Here is a 20,364-nt window from a genome sequence, read left to right on the forward strand (position 1 = left end):
TTAGCAATCATCATAATTACGAATTTCCAACACTTTCCACATACCCCAATCTTAATTCCAAATTTCAGGATTCTATCGGTTGACCTAAATCCAATTTGTATCACATTTAATACCACTTAGATCATGCAATCCAATTGAAATCATGAATTAGACAAAATCTTAATTATAATCCAAATAGTATCAAATTTAGTACACAGTAGTACGAATTTCCAAAACTTCCTACTTAACCCAAACATACACTCCCTCAGTGATCCTAAATCCAAGATTCAGGATTCCAACTCTATTGGTTCACCCACAATTCAAATTGTAGCAAATTTAGAACATAGTTGTACCAATGTCCAAAACTTCCTACATACCCCAATCCTACAACTCCACAGTCATCCTTAATACAAGTTTAAATTAAAATTGTACCGAATTCAAATTTACCAAATTTAATACACAGTAGTACCAATTTCCAAAACTTCCTTCATACCCCAATTCTACACCTCCACAGTAATCCTAAATCCAAGTTTCAGGATTCCAACTCTATCGGTTCACCCACAATTCAAATTGTACCATAGTTAGTACACAGTAGTACCAATTTCCAAATCTTCCAGCATACTCCAATCCTACACCTCCACAGTGATCCTGAATCAAAATTTCAGGATTCAAACTTTATCGCCCACCCACAATTTAAATTGTACCGAATTTGGTACACTTAGTACAAATTTCTAAAGCTTCCTACATACCCCAACCCTACACCTCCACAGTGATCCTAAATCAAAATTTCATGATTTCAACTTTATCGGTTCACTCACAATTTAAATTGTACCAAAAACTTCCTACAAATTTCAATCTTACACCTCAACAGTGATCCTGACTCCAAATTTCATGATTCTAGCTCTATTGGTCCACCTAAAATTCAAATTGTACCAAATTTAGTACCCATAAGTAGTATTTTCTTAAACTGAATCCTGATCCTAATCCTACATCCCTACAATGATCCTAACTCCAAACTTCATTCTTCCAGCTTTATCGGTTCACCCAAATCCAAATTGTACCAATTATAGTACGATTTAGTACTTTTTGTACACATAAGTAACAATTTCCTAAACTACGTACATATCCCAATCCTACACTCCGACGGTAATGTTAATTTAAATTTTCAGGATTCCAGCTCGATTTGTACCTCCAAATCAAATTTGTACCAAATATAGTACCATATAGTACTTTTCGTACACATGAGTACACGCTTTAAAAACCCATCTCCTTAAATGGACCCTACTTCTCAAACTTAATTTACCCTCCAAATTTTAACGCTATCCGTTCACATGCTACAGAATTGTACCAAATTTAGTACATTTTCGTACTTTTCGGATAGTTATAGTTCGAATTTCCAAAAACCCTTTAGTACATCTATCCTACACTCAATCAACGACCAACCCAAATTTCAGTGTTCTAGCTCCACCGGTTCGCCAAATACAAATGGTATCACATTTAATACTTTTTAGTACTTTTCGTACCGTTCTAGTACGAATTTCCAAAATCCCAGCCTTATCTGTCACCTTAGGACCAAGGGTGACCCTCACCCAAAGTTTCAAGATTCTATCTTCAGCCGTTTCGTCTGGCCGTTTATGAATCTGTCCCATTTGGAATCGTTAAATCAGTCAGTCAATCACTTTACTCTTTTATTAGTATAGATCATATTGTTTATACAACGTGTGCAAACTCACCTCATTTTATGGAATAGAAATGAAAACCCCATATATCTATATAACATTGACTAATTTTTGGAATTTACTAAACAATAAAAACCATAATATCTGAATAATATATCCAAATCTTTAAAATGCAATGAATTGAAGATATCGGTATATGTGGGGTCTATACTTAAAGGTGGACCAATATTGGTATGCAGAATTCAATATAATGATATTTTATATAATGATATTTGATAATGATCAATATGATGATATTTTAAATTTTAATTCTTGTATATATCCTCATTAGCCGTACGAGGGTATAAATATCAAAATAAATTAATCTATTTTGTACCCATGTCTAAGATTATCAAACCGGAAATCGGATAAGACCATTATAGTTGACTTATATTTGGCTCATTCATGTATTATTTCTTCCACCCCTACTATAATTACAAAACCTCCACAACACGCCTCCTTTTAAAGTTTTTAATTATATCGACAATGGAAACAAAATGTGTGCCATCATTAAGACTGTCAATAAATATTATTTCATTTCAACAGCACAGATCCATTGCAGCTGCTGGTTCTGTGACATTCGTAAATAATTTCTGTATGATTTATATTTACTTTTGAATTAATTAATGTATCTGATGTAATTTTTGTTATTGTATTTTGTGTGAGCGTGTGTTGCATGGAAATACACACCATCAATTAATTGGCAGATTTCGGCCCATTCATTTCCTTTCCAGTCGTGGTGTCATAATAAGCCATATGTTTATCCGGACAAAAGGGATTTGCAAAAAATGTTTTCAGGTTACCGGTGTTGCCTCAATTCCCTTTGCATCCGTTTTTCATTTTTTGGTCTTTGTTTTCGTCATCAAGGACTACTGACAATACCATAAAAATGAATTAATGTATTAATGTATGTTATGTACATTTATACGAATGTACAGTGGAACTACTGTACTGTGGAGGATCGGCGAATTGCGGTTCGATGACCAGAAAATACTCTTTATACAAAGACTATCCTGGAAGTAATTTACATTATGGGACAGTCCTTCATAAAGAAGTTCGACTGTATGTGGACACCACGAATGAATGAACGAACATTGGCATCTGACTCTGTTGTATTTTCATTTATTATATAATTACATTTATGGCCTTATTAATAAAATAATAATCATATTTTTTTGTTTTTTCTCTTTCTCTTTCACACTCTCCGCACTTATGCTAATAATGTTGTCCGTATAGTAGCCTGTGACGGATGTCATAATGTTAAAATTGTTGTTGGTATTGACAACATCAACATGTTTGCTGTCAACCGTTAAATCCGTAGAACCCATTGGTAAGTGAATAAATGAATCACATTGAAAACACACACACAAAACTCTAAATAAGCTCCGAGCATTTGCTCGACCATGATTCATTGTTGTTTTGTTTTTTGTTATTCCTTATTACAGCAACTGGAGGTCCTGCCTATATTGTGGCAGGCAAAGACGCCTTGCTAACCTGTGTCGTCTCAGCGAATCGTCTTAATAATACTGTGATATGGAAGAAAGGTGATGAAATTCTAACCGCGGGCAGTGTCCGGGTGACAAGTGATCCGCGTGTTAGTGTATTACACGATGAAGGTGAGTTGTCGCCGTGTGGAAATGTGAAGTTTTAGTTTAAAAATTTTGATTTTTTTTTGTAATTTCCAGAACCCAGTAGCAAAGTGGAATCCGGTGGTGAGGTGTGGGTCCTACTCATTAAACGCCTAAAACCATCCGATAAGGGAAGCTATATCTGTGAATTAAATTCAGATCCAGTATTACGTAGTATACATATATTAGATGGTAAGTGGGTGTGTATTTAAAAACAAATATTTTTAAACAAACAAAACAATTTGGATTGTTCCTCTATGCGTGGATTCGTATAGTGACTTAGAGACCATTAAGGCGCTGATACTTATAAGAATATTTTTCACGTAGCCATTAAGGAATGGTTTCCTATAAGAATATTTATACCCTTCACCACACTGTGGTACAGGGTATGTGCATATGTTTGTAACAGGCAAAAATAATCGAGATAGACCCATGGTTCCTTTTGAGAATATGCATAGAATCATATTCTGAGTCTGTCTGTCCGTCCGTCCATCCGTCCGTCCATGTATTTTTGTTAACAAAGTACAGGTCGCATTTATGATCCGAATTGAATGAAATTTGGCACAGCTCATTTGTTTGACCCAAGGACGAACCCTATTGAAATTCGGAAAAATCAGTTCAGATTTAGATATAGCTCCCATATATATTTTCGTCCGATTTAAGGTAAATGGTGTACCACAGTCCCTATATACCTCTTGATTTGCACAAAATTTGGCATAGCGTACTGAATTAAGTATAGAATGATGTGTGAAAAGTTTCGTGAAAATCGGTTCAGATTTAGATATAGCTCCAACATATAGTTTCGGCCGATTTTAGGTAAATGGTGCACCAAAGTCCCTGAAAATGATTTGATTTGCACGAATTTTGGCACAGCGTATTGAATTAGGTCTGGAATGACTTGTGCCAAGTTTCGTGAAAATCGGTTCAGATTTAGATATAGTTCCTATATATAGTATCGCCCGATTTTAGGTAAATACTCAACTAAAGTCCCAATATGTCTTTCGACTTGCACGAAATTTGGTATAGCCTACTGAATTAGATCTAGAATGATGTGTGCTAAGTTTCGTGAAAATCGGTTAAGATTTTGATATAGCGCCCATGTGTAGTTTCGCCCGATTTAAGGTAAATGGTGTACCAAAGTCCCTATATATCTTTCGATTTGCACGAAATTTGGTATAGCCCACTGAATTAGGTCTAGAATGATGTGTGCTAAATTTCGTGAATATCGGTTCAGATTTAGATATAGTTTCCATATATAGTTTCGCCCGATTTTAGGTAAATGGTGCACCAAAGTCCCTATATATCTTTCGATTTGCACGAAATTTGGCATAGCGTAATGAATTAGGTCTAGAATGATGTGTGTTAAGTTTCCTGAAAATCGGTTCAGATTTAGATATAGCTCCCGCATATATCTTCGTCGAATTTAAGGTAAATGGTGTACCAAAGTCCCTCTCTTTTGATTTGCCCGAAATTTGGCATAGCGAAATGGATTAGGTCTAGAATGATGTGTGTTAAGTTTCCTGAAAATCGGTTCAGATTTAGATATATATGGGAGCTATATATCTTCGTCCGATTTAAGGAAAATGGTGTACCAAAGTCCCTCTCTTTCGATTTGCACGAAATTTGGCATATCGTACTTAATTAAGTCTAGAATAGTGCACGTTATGTACATAGTGTACTGAAATGAGTCTGGAGTGATGTGTGTTAAGGTTTCTGAAAAAAAAAGTGAATAGTTTTGCCACACAATTTTTTACAATAAACTGGTTCATATAATTTAATCTTAATTGAAATCAGATTTTGATATAGCTTCTACGCAATATTGCAAACTGTTCTTAAGTATATGAAAAAAATGATATTGACCTCGAAACTTTTTTTTTGGTGGAAGCTGTGTCTACTTTAATGTAAAAAAATGTGTAAAAACAGGTTGAGGCGAACCAGTTTTTTTATGTTCTCCATCGATTTGTGACTAAGCCACTCATTGCACGGTCTTCGTGTCAAAATAAAACTAGAAGCCAACAAAATGGGGATTACGCCCCTTATGTATCATTTTTCAAAATTTTAACTGCATCTACCTTTAAATGATGCTAACATTTTGAAGCTCGATTTTGAGTGTTTTTTGAATTTTACTTCTAGGTTTAATACGCCAACAGGAATATCCAAAAATCGATTATAAGATTATTGTAGTCGCGAATCTGCGTAATTTGGTATGTATTTTGAGTATGTAGTATGCACAGCTTCAGAGTAATACTCATCCGAAGGTGCGAATTTTGTGCGATCAAATTTCTAAAAAACCTATTTTTCGGGCCAAATTTTTATATCTGTCAACTGAATGATATGGGTACCCGCGATCAATAAGGTTTTTTACGTTTCGGATGATATAAAATCTTCTTCGTGAAAATCCATCTACTAGAACGGCGGGAACTGGCCTTCCAAAAACACGAAATTTGGCAAAAAAATGTTTTTGAAAATATCGCGGATTTATTTGCGTTTTCTGTGTATCATTTCCGATTCAATAAAAGACCTCATACGGATTTTGATCTTTTTCGAAAAGAGAACTTTAAAAACTTCAGCCGAAAGAGAGATGTACGCAATTTATCTCAAAAATAAATTGTGCTGGCACATCCATGGTTTTTAATGGACGCATTGAAATTGTATAGATCGATGTATTTTTTTAGGGTGCACACCGAAATCGGATGCGCGTTAATGGCATATGGAGTTTTCGGAAATTATTCGCGTTTTACGATTTTTTGGGTACCTCAATGTAACGTACGGCACATCTTAGCCGTCAAATGAAATTTTGCAAAATATATATGGATTGGAAGATAAACTTCAGTACTTCCTGGAAACCGCATGCGCATCAAATGATTTTGAGAATTACGCGATTTAGACGCAATTTATCTCAAAAATAGTGTGAGCTGGCACATCCATGGTTCTTAATGGACCACATTGAAATCGGTATAGATCGATGTATTTTTTTAGGGTGCACACCGAAATCGGATGCGCGTTAATGGCATATGGAGTTTTCGGAAATTATTCGCGTTTTACGATTTTTTGGGTACCTCAATGTAACGTGCGGCACATCTTAGCCGTCAAATGAAATTTCGCAAAATATATATGGATTGGAAGATAAACTTCAGTACTTCCTGGAAACCACATGCGCATCAAATGATTTTGAGAATTACGCGATTTACACGCAATTTAAAATGTATATTTCATAATATTATTTTAAGATTTATTCCTATTTATAAAACCCTAAGATTTATCGGAAGGGTCTTGCTATAATCCGCTAGGTGTATACTTGTACAAAAAAATGAGATTATTTTTATATATGTCAATTTTTCGGCGAAATTCGGGTAAAATAGCAGAATAACCCCAACATTTTTTTCTGAAATTTCTTGTATACAATTAAAAAAATAAATATGATGACATTATTTTTTCGAACCAAAGACAAATAGTTTTCCTCAATATCTTGGTTTGGTGTCGCTGTGATTTACAAACCGCTACACGGACTTGTGTGATTTTGATATCATTTGATTCATCATGGTGTTTAGATTATGTAGATATTTTTAAATTAATTTTTAGGTGTGTGTATGTCATTAATATTATGAAAATATTGACGTAATCCCCTACATTTTTATTATTTTTCTCATATTTCGCGAAGATGTGCAACTTTATCGCGATTATTATAATGTATTCATATTCTTATTTTACGGAAGAAGATATATATCAATGTTTTTGGTCAATATAATAAACGGCGTAATTTTAAGATTTTTTCTTATGCCCAATATTAAAACCTCGATAACTTTTGCGCGCATCAACCAAAAATTTGATCGCGAACGGTTTCGGAGTCAGAACATTTTTCTCTATATGTGTACCAAAAATCACTGATGTGCCACAAAAACAAAAAAGCCGATTTTTTGAAAATGGAATATTAAAAAATTGGCAATATTGCCCATATATACATATTGTAATTTTGTCCCATTGTAAGAAGCAACCCTATATATGAACAAATGAAAAATTTAGTATAGGTTGCAGAATTCGACGTATGTTAGCATTCATCTGTTGAATATACCCAAATTGGTGAAGGGTATCATATAGTCGGCCTCGCCCGACTTTACTACTTTCCTTACTGGTTTAAGGCCTGGATTTGTTTTCAAAGGCGTAGATTTTTTTTATAAAAAAAAATTGTCAAAGGCGTGTTTTTTTAATAAAAAAAATTGTCAAAGACGAGGTTTTTTATAAAAAAAAAATTGTCAAAGGCGTGGTTTTTTATAAAAAAAAGTCAATTGCGGTGATTTTTATAAAACATTTGTGAAAGATGGGTACTTTTATTAAAAAAATGTTGTTGGATTTTTATGAAAATTGGATTTTTTAAAAAACTATTTTTAAGAGAACTAAAAAAATAAAAATAATTTTTCAAGGCCTGGTTTTTTTACAAAATAATTTCTCAAGGCGCGAATTTTTAATCAAGGCGTGGGTTAACAAAAAAATATTTTCCAAGGCATGGATTCATATAAGAAAAATTTTCAAGTAACCATTAAGGCGTGGATTAATCTAAGAATATTTTTCAAGTAACCATTAAGGCGTGGAATACTTTCCATGTAACCAATAAGGCATGGATTGCTATTAGAATACTTTCCAAATAACTATTAAGGCATGGATTCCTATTAGAATACTTTCCAAGTAACCATTAAGGCATGGATTCCTATTAAAGTACTTTCCAAGTAGCCAATAAGACGTAAGAAGGATATTTTTCAAGTAACCAATACGGTATGCTAAAATTTTGACCCAAAGTGTATGTGCTATTTAAATAGCACATCACTGTAACATAGCGGGATGCAAAAAATGCGAAAACAAACACACACACACATGCATTAATAATGCAACGTGTGTTGTTGTTTTGTTTTTCTTCTTTTTTGTCTAATTCCATTCAGCACTGGAAACGTCACAGTTACAAACAGGCTAGCTGTGACGTTGACAAAAAAGAAGAATTCATTCGAAGTTTGAAAGTTAAAAGCGATCGTTGCTACACCCCCGCCGAGTTAAAAGTGAAATCACCTAAGTTGAAAAGTTTAAAGAGAAAAAAGTTAAAATTCATAAAAATTTATACTTACCTTTGAATAATACTTACCTTTGAATAATACTTACCTTTGAATATACTTACCTGTGAATATTAAATTATTCTAAACATAATATACTTACCATTGTATATACTTACCTGTGAATATTAAATTATAATTTGCTAAAGTGAAATAAAACTCAATAAAACAAAAAATAAAAGTTTTCAGTGGCAAGTGAAATTAGAACGGCTAAGTATCAAAAGCGTGGATTCCTGTTAGAAAATTGATGATTAGGGCGTGAATTCCTGTTAGAAAATTGATGATTAGGGAGTTGATTCCAATAGGAATATTGATCATTAAGTCATATATTCCTAAAGAACGTCGATTGTTAAGGCGTATATTCCTATAAGAATATCGATTGTTAAGGCTTATATTCCTATATGAATATTGATCATTATTGTATGAATTCTTACAGAAATATTAGACGTCGATTTTTATAAAAAAATAAAACAAAAATATATTTTGAATTTTTTTAATATTTTTTAAATATATTTCGTCATGAAAGATTAACTTTATCTAAATACATGTATACAGCTTTCAATACCACAATACATTCCACTTTAAATTCCTGCATTCAGAATTAAATTTGTAAATCCCATCCCAACTTTTGTTAATGTCCAAAGAATTAATTTTAATTATTTCATTTGCTTTTCATGTCTTGTTCTCGTTTTTGCCATTCCATCATCACCACCACCTGCCACTCTCTGGGCGTTTGTTTGTTACGCTTCAGTTAAGACAACCTACAAAACCTTAGACAGAAACAATACCAACAACAACAATCGGGATTTAGGTGATGAAAACAGTGATGTTTTTCTAGTACCACCCCCTCTGGACTCAACGGACAATCGCTCATTTTGGCGCACCGCCTGCATACCAGCCCAGATAACGCATGACTTTACCGAATGCTGTGAACGTGACGTCAGCCAAAGCTGTATGGGCTTTTGTAATGTCCACAATATTTTGGATGGCACCACCGGCATTGAGCCGGAGGCATGCGAAAAGGATTTCCCACGAATCGTGCGCTGCATGGCCGATGGTCGTAATCATGTACCCTGTTGTGTTGAGAAACAAATACCTGATTTGTGTCAAGACATGTGTCGCGGCGAGTACACACCGTTCACCGATATGCTGCGTACACGAGTGTCCTGTGTCCATCATACACTGAGCGGCCTGTAGTGCATACTTCAGGGTGTCCAACAGATACCCAGCACCCCAATGGAAGTGACAGTCAGTGAGGTTAGTGAAACAACTGTAACGATTAGCTGGTCACCACCTGAAAAACTACCCGACACGGTGAAAGAATACAAAATCAATGTAACGGAATTGCATTCCTTTGATGAGGATGATGATGCGGCGGCGGTAGGGGACGATGGTGACGATGGTGACGATGATGTGGCTAAAACGCGTCTAACGAAAAAGGATGAAAGTGTCATTATGCGCACTGTAAATGGCAACACAACATCGCTTCGGATACCAGATTTAAAGCCACAAAGAATGTTTGGAATTGTGGTGACGGCCGAAAATGAATTTGGTTCAAATTTGCCCAGCGAACGACTGCGCATCTTTACGCACAAAAGTTCTCTGTCCAAGGAGGAGGATGCGGAACCCGAAACTAAAATGGAGATACCAGATTTGCCTTACATCCGTAGTTGTTGTGAATCGCGTGGTATGACCCACCGAATGTGTTTGGATAAAATGTGTGATCCGCAAAAAACTGATTTGGTAACTCTGCCCGATTTTATGGTGTGTGCACCATGGTCGAACATCACATTCAGTTGTTTGGCCAATAATATTGATCATACGCCATGTTGCAGAGCCCGTGGTATACCGAGTGCATGTTCCCCGCTGTGTTCAGGGAAGGTGTCGACATTGGATTTCAAATTGTTTAAGTGAGTATTTAATTGAAGGAAATTGTGGTGGAATTAATTTTTAATTTTTGTTGTTGCTTTTTCGTTTTAATTTTTTTAGGTGTCTGCGTTTTATGTCGGAATTTAGCAGTTGCCTATTTCAAGGTTATGGTGTTTTGGCTGATCCACCCACCAACTTGCTTTCCTCATTTTGGATTGGAATTAACCAAAAAGACTGGCCGATACAATTACAACATTCCATGTCAAATATAGACGTTTGGGAGTTGGTGACGATTATAGCACAGTTGTAAAGGTAAGTGGGGATGGGTTGATTGGGAACAGAAAACTCTACATTGAGGCGTGAATTTTTGAAAATATATTTTTTAAAAAACATTGTCTTCAGGGACCCTTAAGGCGTTTATAAAAAAATACAATTTTCAGGGTCCTTAAAGGGGAGGAGTTTTAAAAGAATATTTTTAGGGAACATTAAGGCGTGGAGTTTTGAAAGAATATTTTTAGGGACCATTAAGGCGTGGAGTTTTAAAAGAATATTTTTAGGGACCATTAAGGCGTGGAGTTTTAAAAGAATATTTTTAGGGACCATTAAAGCGTGGAGTTTTAAAAGAATATTTTTAGGGATCATTAAGGCGTGGAGTTTTAAAAGAATATTTTTAGGGACCATTAAGGCGTGGAGTTTTAAATGAATATGGAGTTTTAAATGAATATTTTTAGGGATCATTAAGGCGTGGAGTTTTAATAGAATATTTTTAGGGACCATTAAGGCGTGGAGTTTTAAAAGAATATTTTTAGGGAATATTTTCAGAGGCCATTGAGGCGAAGATTTTTATAAGAATATTTTTTCAGGGACCATTAAGGCTCAGATAGAAAAATATATTTTAAAGGATTTACAAGACATACATTTTTATATTTTTTTTTAAATTTTGCAACGCTTGGGTTTTATAAAAATATTTTTTCAAGACGTGGAATTTTATAAAAATGATTTTCTAAGGCGTGGATTTTTATAAAAATATTTTTTCCAAGACCTGTATTTTTATTAGAATATTTTTTCCAAGGCGTGGATTTTTAAAGAATATTTTTTCCAAGGCGTGTATTTGTATAAAAATATTTTTTCAAGCCGTGGATTTTTATAAAAATATTTTTTAAGGCGTGGATTTTTATAAAAATTTTTTTTCAAGGCGTGGATTTTTATAAATATATTTTTTTAAGCCGTGGATTTTTATAAAATATATATTTTTATGGCGTGGAGCCTTATAAGAATACGAATAATTTTTAAGGCGTGGAGTCGTATAAGAATACGAATAATTTTTAAGGCGTGGAGTCTTATAAGAATACGAATAATTTTTAAGGCGTGGAGTCGTATAAGAATATGAATAATTTTTAAGGCGTGAAGTCTTATAAGAATATGAATCATTTTTAAGGTGTCGAGTCTCATAAGAATACGAGGGATTTGAGGGGTTGAACTTAATATATATATATATATCGCCAATCCAAGATCCATTCCGTTTAAAGGTTTCGTTTTTTCTGAAAGCAATTTGCACATACACAAGTTTGTATCAATTTTAGGTATGTTGATGTCCACCTGCGGGTGTAGGGTATAAAAAAGGTTTAAGTTACATTTCTCTCGTTTCATTAAAAATAGTCTTCCTTCGTTCCGCCAAAGCGCGAACATTTTCAGTGCATTTAAATTTATTGATATCAACGAAATTAGATTTTTGTATTCAGTTCTTCCTTACGAATATATTATTTTCTTCTCATTTCCTTTGACATTATTTATAACGTCAATTTAAACACGTACTACTTATAGTACTAGCTCTCTAGGCTAACTGATGCTGCTGTGCAACTTTTGAAAGTTCGCACAGAAAAATAATTTATAACCGCAACATGTTTCTTTGTAAACTTATTTTGAAGCACTTATTTCATCTTGACTAAAGCCGGAGCTCAGTAAACACAGGAGGAAACACCATGCACATACACTAACATCTAATCCTGTTGCATGTTCGGTTATTCTTCATCTACTTCTGTTTTCTTCTCTCTGTTTTTCTCCATTTAGAAAAATCCACCACTAATATTGGAAGGCTTGGAACCCGAAGTCTACTATGAATTCTATGTGGTATCCATAAATGCATATGGCAAAAGTGAACCCTCACCACGTTTAATCACACGCACCAAACCCGTAGAAGTGGAGGACGCCGAGGAGCCCAACTATGATATGTCGAAATGCTGTCATGGATCGGGGCTATTGCCACAATGTGTACCGTTGTGCAGTTACAATATAAAATTGTCGGACATTGAGAAGCTGGGACCGGCGTGTCGGGCACAAATGTGTAAGTATGAAAATATTAAAGATATGCAAGCTATCCTTTCTTCACACCGAACCGCCCTTAATACAACTTCTTGGGTGTGTTATATTGCTCGATAACTAGTTGCAGTTGTTGTTGCAAAAACACCATGGAGCGACAACAGCAACAGAATAAATAACAAGGCCAACTGAAACACAGCAGCAACAATAACAACAATATTGCCAACATGAATGCTTGAGCCTTAGTTCTTCGGAATGGGCCAGCAATGAAATAAAAGACATTAAATAAGATTTATATGCAACATGATATGCATACGAATTATGTTATATACCACCCCGTTGTCGTTTGGTTGTTGTTGTTGTTGCTACTGCCACAGTCATTTCTTCCATGGGTTTTTTTATTGGTCGCCATTATAGGTTTGCCCTATAAGTGTAGCCTTTAAATTCAATAGCCAAGCAAGCAACCAACCCATCCGTGCAGCCATCAACCCAACCAGTCATCCAAAGTGCTCGATCAGCCATGTTGGCTAAAGGATAACATAAAAACTGAAAATAATTACTTTTCTTCTGTTACTTATGTTCCAACAATTCGAAGTTTCTTTCTTTGCATTTGCTACATAGCTGGGTCCAATCCTAATTGAGCGGTGCTGCGACCACAACGACATTGTCCGACATTGTCACTTCCTCAATGTCCAAGACACCACAGTTTGCAGAATTAATGGTCTTATTCCACTTCTTCTTTTTCATTTCTTTTTTGCAGCTATTATTGCCAAATGTGCCGCCGGAGGTCGTGATCACACACCATGCTGTGTACGCCGTGGTGTACCCTCAACATGTATGTCACTGTGCCGTGGCGTTTTACCTGTAGCCCACACCTCTTCATTAGCAACAACGGGCAGTGTCAATTCTAATGCCACCACAGATTGTCTATCCTATGCGGGTAATATCCTGCAATGTCTGGAGGAGGGTAAGTATTGGACAGAGTCATAAACACAGTCAGTCACCACACCTGCGACTACAATGTGCAAATTGAATTTTCCATTTAGAAAGAAGAAAATTTAATTAATCTACATTGGTAACAATTCTACTTCGAGGTAGGGGCAGGGGAGGTTAAATGTAGACAAAAGTAAAAACTAGGATAGTAAATCAGCTATTGGTGGTAAAGCAGGAATTTATTACTTTTGAAGATAAAGCTTGGTTTTTTGTATGCAGGACTATATACAGCAATGTGAAATGGAGTACCCCTATTCAGCTATTAGGCCGAAATGTCCTTGTTATATTTGATGGTTATAAGTGTAAAGGTATGTACGCAAGTATGACCTGGTTTTAATGTACTAATTGTAAATTAAAGGACAATTTAGGAGGAGGTGGATTGAGAATAATTTATAAAAAACACGCTCAAAACCCTCAAAATACTGACATTTTGGGGACACCGTCATACGGGGGCTGTCCTAAAAAGGTGGATCTATCTGTATAATTTTTAATGGAAAAATACCGAAAATTTGAGGTTGCCGTTATATAGGGGCTACCAGATATAACTTACAGTGGAGAAAACGGGTACCCAATAGGAATGCAATGTGCTAAATTGCAGCGAATTCGTTTGAAAAGGCAGTCAAAACCTCGTAATACGGAAAATTGGGGGTGTCGTTATGTGGGGACTACCGAAAAAATACTTAGATATACAATTTTTAGTGGAAAAAAATATACTGAAAATATACCTATTTTATTTTTATAATTTTTGGTGGAGAAATTTGGTATCCAAAAAGAACCCAATATAAAAATGTCGAAGAATTCGGTTGAAAAATGCGCTCAAGAACCCCAAAATACCAAAAATTGGGGGGTACCCTTAGATGGGAGCTATGCCTAAACGTGGACCGACATAGCCCATATTCGAACTTGACCTGCCTGCAGACAAAAGAAACCCCTATGCAAAATTTCAGCATCCTATCTCAATTCCTTCAGAATATTACAACAGACGGAAGGACATGGATATATCGTCGTAGAACTTCACCCCTGATCAGGAATGTATGTATATACATTATAGGGTCGTAAATGAATTTTTCGATGAGTTACAAACGGAATGACAACATTACTATACCCTCCATACTATGGTGGAGGGTATGAAAAAGCGGAATTTTGTGTGAGTTATATGAAATCTTGTACCTAGCCTTCCAAAACACTTTGTACCAAAATATGACGAACTCTATTGGAGAAAATCCTTTCAGATTTAGATATAGGTCCCATATACAGTTTCATCCAATTTTATTTATGTAAAACTCTCAATATTTTTCCGATTGAGACAAAATTTTGCTCTGCCTACGGAATTATATGTATATCACAAATCTAATGTCGTCGATTCCATTTCAATGGTTTTCCAAAGATGCTATGTCTGTTGTATCTATAGGATATTGTGCATATGATCTATCATAAAGTCGGCCCGTCCGACAAGGAGAAGTTTCAAGATTCTAGTTGTTTTTTTACAATCGACCTAAATGAAGGCTTTGTTATAGATTCTTTCCTGTTTTCGGCGTTTTAAAGGTCTATATAATTTCTAGATAATTTAATTTCGGATTCGCAAAAGGTATCGGATTATTGATGATCTATTTTAGGTACTTTAAAGATCATATGATGGTCACTAAAGATATTTTTAACTTTTCATGTACTCAAACCAGTTGTCGAGGCACTTTTGTTACTCCGATTACAAATCTATACTACATGGATTTTGAGCGCAACATCAGCATGAGGCGTCGAAAAACGTTGATCACGCATTTTATTCTTGACGTTTAAGAATAAAAATAAGTCATTCGGCATAGCACACATATAAGGTTACCCACATCTCTGGTTATTATTGGATGCCAAATATTTCCAATAAAATTTATAAATATAGGTTTACTTTACGAGCGTAGGTTTACTTTATCCAGAACGTTTTTGAGCGCGTTTTTCAACCGATTATCTGGAATTTAGTATTTTGTAGTCCTATTTGGTAACAAATCTCCCTCCCAAAAAATAATTTTTAATCATTCTTCCTTCGGAGGATATCGAGATGCAAAACTAGAACGTCAGGCTCGAGAACAACTATATCGGCCCGCATTTGGGCCTGCACCCTATATATAAATACCTACCTATTTAATAATTATAGTGAAGGAAGGTATTGTGATACAAAACAAAAAAGTTGGGTTTGAAATTGTGCTATATCGGACCAAAATTAGAAATAGGTCCCCATGTAATGATAAATTCAAATGTTCGGTAATTCCTACATGATGTAATCAATATTGATCACCCTTAGGAAAACTGCAGTATTTTGAGGATTATAAACACATGTTGCACCTTACCATGCGTTTTAAATATCGGACCACGATTTGGGGTTTTGAGATTTAAGGGTAGTACCCATTAAATATTGCGGAAATATTTATTGAATGTGCATTTGTCGGTATAGTATAGGTTCCATATGTCTCCCATTATTCCTTACATCAGAAGTCTCGACAGTATAACATAGTTCATAGTGTGTTGGGAGAAATCATTGCTAATAAATGCCAATACTCTATGGTGAATTTAATATTAATATTTTGACATTAATTTAATGTTTCTGGTTGTCAGTAGTTGTCAAGATATATTCTAATATATCTTGTTTGCGGAGGTTCACTTATTTGTTATATGCACCTTGTAAATATCCAACCACTTTAGTTTACATCGGAATTTTAAATCAAGGTCATTCGCAATAGAATAGTTCCACGTAGGGTTGGAACTGTAATTTCAAGTAACGGTCAGTATAATTATGGTGGAAGGTATCCAAAGTTTGGCCACTCTGAACTTAACGCTTTTTCACTTGTTCTATATTTAGTTCGGAAAGTGTTGTACTCATAACTACCTTTTCAGCACTTATAGAATATTAGAACTCAAAATCGAACATACTTTTACTAGAACTCACATATAAGTCAAAGGCGGACGATTCTGAACACATTTCAGTCAATCAATTTGTTAAATTTTCACACTCCATCTCAAAACAAAATACTATTAAGAGAAACAAACAGGTACCGATAGTATACCCGCCCCAGTCATCGATTTACATGCAACCAAAGTAACAAATACAACAATCTCGTTGGCATGGTCACAGCCAGATGTCGAGGGTAACAACAATTCCACAGAAGTCGCTACAACACCGGCAGATGCCTCAAACAGCAATGGCAAAGCAACAAATGATGCAACCATTAAAGCATCCAACGGCAATGCAACAGAATTTGACATCGCTGATGCGACGGGCGCTGCTGCTGCGAATGATGATATTGACTTCATTGTTCAATATGGTAAAGTCAATGATATGACCATGTATGAAATTGTGGCCAAACTAGAAAATGTAAGTACAACATAGACACAGACATATTTTTACTGAAATAAATTTAATGTTGAAAATATTTTACACATGTCAATAAGTTTGTCATACAAAATGCATTGTATATATGGAGAAGGATTTGACTGCATTTGTTTATGAACCACAAAAAATAAAAACTTCGACACTTTACGCCCTATTATCCTACAAAATGTGATAACTTTTGTGGATTATTTTTGTTCTACATTTATATGATTCCCTGACTTCTTTGTCATGTATATTGTAAACATTATGTGTATAGTCTAGTCTGACAACAATGTCACAAATGTTAAAATGACTAGTTTTCGTTTTTTGTTATAGCAATCAAATCAGTTTTTTTACCAGGTCACTTTTCGTCTATGTACTTTGTCTGCAAGTTTACGACAAAGTCCGTTGCAAATTTGGGGATTCGTTTTTTTCCACAACTCTCGGGAGTGTTTTATTGCAAGCGTAGGTCTCCTACATTTACAAATGATTTTACTAATTAAAAATATAGATGCACTTATCACATAAACATTTATTAGAAAAAGGGATTATCTCATCCTAAGCAGTGACATCTCTGTCCCACCTCACTAAACATTATCATTGCTAACATACGTACAACTATATTATGATGCCATTATATAATCGTAAAGTTTCTTTTTATTGCATTATGATAGCACACATTCATCCCGCCGTCCGTTGGTCTTTCCATTCATTCATACTCAAGCAAAAACAAGTAATAACAGGAAATTTTCCACTTATTCTATTTTTATACATCCCTTTATACCATGTCACAGCTAACAACACATATGACACAAAATATACATTAAAATTTTTCTATTTCCCATTCGTCGGAATGTTTTATCACGAACATCGTTGGTATAGTCCGACATTACTTTAACACATCTATGTGGGTGCCCAATGCGGATGTGCGAAGTGTCAATTTTCATCATTCTATGGAGTCAATCAAAATTACAACGAGACAATGAATCATATTTTATTGTAAATGATGAGATTTATTTTTTTAAATATTGTTTTTCCAAACACCTATAAGGCGTGGATTTTTTTAAATACAATTTTTCCAAGCTACTATAAGGCTTGGTCTTTTTATACCCTTCACCACACTGTGGTACAGGGTATTATGTCTTTGTGCATATGTTTGTAACAGGCAAAAGGAAACGATATAGACACATGGTTCCTTGATATGCATAGAATCACTTTTTAAGTCGATTTATGTATGTCCGTCCGTCTGTCCGCCTGTAGATGTTAAATTGTAAACAAAGTACAGGTCGCATTTATGATCCGATTTGGATGAAATTTGCCACAGCTCACTTATTTGACCCAAGGACGAACTCTACTGAAATTGGGAAAAAGTAGATGGTGTACCGAAGTCCCTAAATATCTTTCGATTTGCACGAAATTTGGCGTAGGGTATTGAATTAGGTCCAGAATGATGTGCGCTAAGTTTCGTGAAAATCGGTTCATATAGATATAGCTCCAATATATAGTTTCGTCCGATTTTATGTAAATGGTGCACCATAGTCTCTATATATATTTCGATTTTCACGAAATTTAGCATAGTGTGCAGAATTGAGTCTAGAATGACGAGTATCAAGTTTCGAAAATCGGGTCAGATTTAGATATAGCTCCAATACATATTTTCGTTCGATTTAAGGTAAATGGGGCACCAAAGTCTCTATATATCTTTCGATTTGCACGAAATTCGGTATACGGTACTGATTTGGGCCCAGAATGATGTGTGGTAAGTTTCGAAAAAATCGGGTCAGATTTAGATTTATATAGTTTCGTCCGATTTTACGTAAATGGTGCACCAACGTTCCTATATATCTTTCAAATAGAACGAAATTTTTCATAGTGTATTGAATTAGGTCCAGAATGATGTGTGCTAGGTTTCGTGAAAATCGGTTCAGATTTAAATATAGATTCAATATATATTTTTCGACCGATTTAATTTAAATTGTACACTAAAGACCCAAAGATTGGCCGATCGGCACACAATTTTGTACAATGTACTGTTACTATAACCTTTCGTGTGTCAAGTTTTCTTGAAATTGGTTCAGATTTACATATACCTTCTATATATATTTTCGTCCAATTTTAAGTAAATGGTACACTAAAAGCCCATACAGACCCATACACGTACAGAAATTAATAAAAATTTATATCTAGCAAGTTTGCTTGAAATCGGTTCAGATTTGCTTCTATATATAATTTCGATCTATTCATGTTGCCTGTACACCAAATAATTAATAGGTGCCTGATTGATACATTTTAAACAGTGCGTGTGCTTTAAATCTATTTACTAAATTTAGAATATGTTGCAGAATGGCATGTGTTGGAATTTATGTTAGTCGGTTTACTTATAGATAATAATCGCATATTTAAGTTCGTTCAATTTCATGTCAATGTTCCTTAGAAAAGGCGGCGTCTGTTAGGATTCATCTGTTGAATATACCCAAAGTGGTGAAGGGTATCATATAGTCGGCTCCGTCCGACTTTTGAACTTTCTTTACATGTTTTTATCTTTAACTCCCTTTCCCTAAACATTTACTTAATGAAAATTATCATCATTAATTTTAAGCCCAAATGTCAATTCGACTTTTGCTAACCACTTAAACTTAGCCACATATCTTTTAGGAGCAAAAAGCAAAAATGACATTTCATTTAAGTTTGAAAAGTTGAGAGTTCCACTTTTTTGTAATGACAAAAAAATAACCTAAAAGAAACAAACTTTAATAATGACATCATTTGATGGCAGAATAAAACCACTGAAAACTTCTAATGGCAAACAAGTGAACAAGGACGAAGGACATAGTACAAGTACTAACATGTACTCACACCATATATATTTAGTAAAGTTTTCTATGCTTTTCAGCCTGCCAGCCAGCTGCCCTTAACAATGTTGCATTTTCCACAAGTAGCAGCGGCGTCATTTATGTACCTCCTTGCTAAACGTTTTCCAACATCAGGCCACAATATTACGAAAGTCTGCTGAAATGAACAACTTTAAATTTATTGTTTGTTAACGAAAAAAGAAAAGCAAATAGAAATATGTTTTCATGACGATGATGAGAATAAGAATTCTAATAATGTCATATTTTCGTTGTGAAAGATATTGAGAAAAAAAGAAAAAAAAGAAAAGAAAAAAATTTGGATGGAATATTTTTTCTTTCACAGGAGAATGTAATACAAATTAGGAGAGCACAGGATACAAATAATAGGATAAGATAATACAAGCCCAACGTTGTCATATCTAAATCAGAGAAGGATTTTCTTTTACAGCAAGGATATCAAATAATAATAGGGGAAGGAATATTTTATATGACTTGGTTTTTCAATGAAACATATTTTCAAGGCATAGATTTTTAAAAGAATAATGTTTT

At 34.7% G+C, this 20,364-nt stretch overlaps 1 pseudogene; it reads left to right on the forward strand.

Moving 5' to 3' along the window:
• Positions 1-2,938: 2,938 nt before the first annotated feature.
• On the forward strand, positions 2,939-16,966 carry LOC133332743 (Ig-like and fibronectin type-III domain-containing protein 2; annotated as a pseudogene).
• The last annotated feature ends 3,398 nt before the right edge of the window (positions 16,967-20,364 follow it).

This window comes from Musca vetustissima, unplaced genomic scaffold (genome assembly GCF_032173495.1).
Source record: "Musca vetustissima isolate MV318-11 ecotype Yass unplaced genomic scaffold, APGP_CSIRO_Mvet_v1 utg1357, whole genome shotgun sequence".
In the NCBI taxonomy this organism is placed as follows: domain Eukaryota; kingdom Metazoa; phylum Arthropoda; class Insecta; order Diptera; family Muscidae; genus Musca; species Musca vetustissima.